This window comes from Pseudophryne corroboree, unplaced genomic scaffold (genome assembly GCF_028390025.1).
Source record: "Pseudophryne corroboree isolate aPseCor3 unplaced genomic scaffold, aPseCor3.hap2 scaffold_1318, whole genome shotgun sequence".
NCBI lineage: Eukaryota > Metazoa > Chordata > Amphibia > Anura > Myobatrachidae > Pseudophryne > Pseudophryne corroboree.
The window spans coordinates 107,501-110,000 of NW_026967944.1; positions in this window are offsets into that span (position 1 = coordinate 107,501).

Consider the following 2,500-nt stretch of genomic DNA (forward strand, 5'->3'; position numbering starts at 1 on the left):
TGCTTTTTTGAAATTTTTTTTTATCTTTAAGTCTCGTTCCGTTCTTCCCTTCAACTGGCCTGCGGGGGGCGCCGTGCGCGCGGACCGGCGTCCACCCCTGGCCGCTCCGGGACTTTGCATTCAAACGGGTGGGGTGTTTTTCATTTTTTGCCCCTGTTTTTCACTCCCCCCCTCTCAATCGTGTATTACCTCGGCTGGCCAGCGGGGGGCGCCGCGGCGGGGACACGGGGGAGGGTTCATCCGGGCGGACCGGGTACCTTTCGTCTGTTTGGGGCGAGTGCTTTTTTGAAATTTTTTTCATTTTATTTTTGTCCTCCCTTCGACCGGCCAGCGGGGGGCGCCGCGCGCGCGGACCGTCGGGGCCCGGGGCCCTGCGTCCCACTTACTTTCGCCCGACGGGAATCGTTTCTTTTGTTTTTATCCGAGAGGACACACGGAATCTGCACCCCCCGCAGTGGCGTCAGGCGGCCACCGGGGGGCGCCGCGGCGGGGATCGGGGGGGGCGCCCGGGAGCCGCCTGCCCGTCCGCTGGGCCAAGGGGGCCGGGGCGGGTCACGCGCCGCCGTCCCCCCCCGATCGTCTCGCTCCGAGCCGCCTCTGGCCACCGGGGGGCGCCGTCGGGTGGCGCGGGGGCGCCCCCGCCGCCCGCCGCCTCCCCCCGCACGCGTCGGGCCTCCCCCCGGGCCCCCGCGGGCCGGGGGACGCGGCCGGCGAGCGTCGGACTCCAGCGCGGAAGTGTCGCGGATGAGTGCGGACCGGGGCGCCCGCGGCCCAGCGGCACTTCCAGGGGCTCGGGGAGGAGATGGTTGAAGCCTGGGTGAAGCGCGCCCTCGGCCGTCCGTGTCGCTACCCGCCGGAGAACACCTCCGCCGGATCAGTAGGTACCAACGAGGCGAGCGAGAGAGCCGGGACTCTGTCCGGGGCCGAAAAGCCTGTTTCCCTGGAGCTTTTGCGAAAGGACCCGTGACAGAAGATGCGCGGAGCTCAGAGATCAGCATGGGCAGGGCCTTCTTGCATCCGATTTTGCCCAGGCAGGGCTCCAGGAACCGGGTTACAAAAAGCAAAAAGCCCTGGAGCTCAAACGAAAGGTTTAGTGACAAGATAGCCGTGGAGCTCCGATAACAGCATGGCAGGACCAGGATGGGGCCTATAAAGGGTCCACGGCGGGCATCCGTTGGAGCCCGACGTACGGGCCGGGCACGTCTCCTTCTCCCCCGGAGGCAGCGCCCCCCGGCGGGCCAAATCGGGTACTGCAATTTGTGGAAGTTTCGCAGATGAGTGCGGACCGGGGCGCCCGCGGCCCAGCTGCACTTCCAGGGGCTCGGGGAGGAGACGGTTGAAGCCTGGGTGAAGCGCGCCCTCGGCCGTCCGTGTCGCTACCCGCCGGAGAACACCTCCGCCGGATCAGTAGGTACCAACGAGGCGAGCGAGAGAGCCGGGACTCTGTCAGGGGCCGAAAAGCCCGTTTCCCTGGAGCTCCTGCGAAAGGACCCGTGGCAGAGCAGGCACGGAGCTCGGAGAGCAGCAGGGCCGGAGCTCGGAGAGCAGCAGGGCCAGGGCTCCCTCCCTTCCATAGGCTGCCCAGGCAGGGCTCCAGGAGCCCGGTACCAGCTCTCCCCGTCCGACAGCCTCCTCTCTGGAAGCGGAGAGCGGACGCAGTCGGGCTCCCGGACCGGGGCCCTGGGAGAGGGTTTGGGAGAGCCCTGCCGGGAGCCACCGGGACGGGCCCGTGCGGACGGGTGCGCGGCGCCCCCCGGCGGTCGAAGGCGGAACCGCGGAGGTCTCTCTATCTCTCTCTCTCTCTCTCTCTCTCTTTCTCCGGGACTCCCGGCCTCCCGTTCCCCCGACTCCCCCTTCCGAGGCCGAGACGGGGCAGCGCCGGGCGTCCGGCGGAGCCCGGCGCCAGGCCCGGCCCGTCCCCCTCTTCCCCCGGCGGCAGCGCCCCCCGGCGGGCCGAATCGGGTACTGCAATTCGCGGAAGTTCAGCCGATGAGTGCGGACGGGCACCCCTCGGGCCGGGAGGCGGCTCCAGGAGCCCGGGGAAGCGTCGGAGGACGCTCCGCGAGAGCGTCGCGCGCGCCGCCCGTCCCGCTACGCCCGAGGGAACCGGCCAGAGAGCATCACAGGTGGCGAACAGAGTCAAGCCGGAAAAGAGAAAACGGAGGGCTGCGGTTGACGCGAGAGAAGGGCCCCACGTCTCCCATTTCCGCAACCCGATCGATGTGGCACCCCGCGCCCCGGCGGGGAGGGACGATCGCTCGGCCGGAACCCAGGGGTCTCGGCCGGCTCCAGGCGAACCCGACCCTCCCTCTGCCCACGGCGCGCCCGGAACCCCTCCGCCCGGAGAGGGCGTCCGGTCCCCAGGCGTCCGCCCGAGCGCTCCGGTCTCCGGAGCCGGGCGGGCCCCGCACCCGTACCCCGTGCGGCGCGGTCTGCTCCGTCCGCCGGCACCCGCAGGCGTCCGACGCCGCCAGGGGTGCCGGGGAAGCGTCCCCCTCGC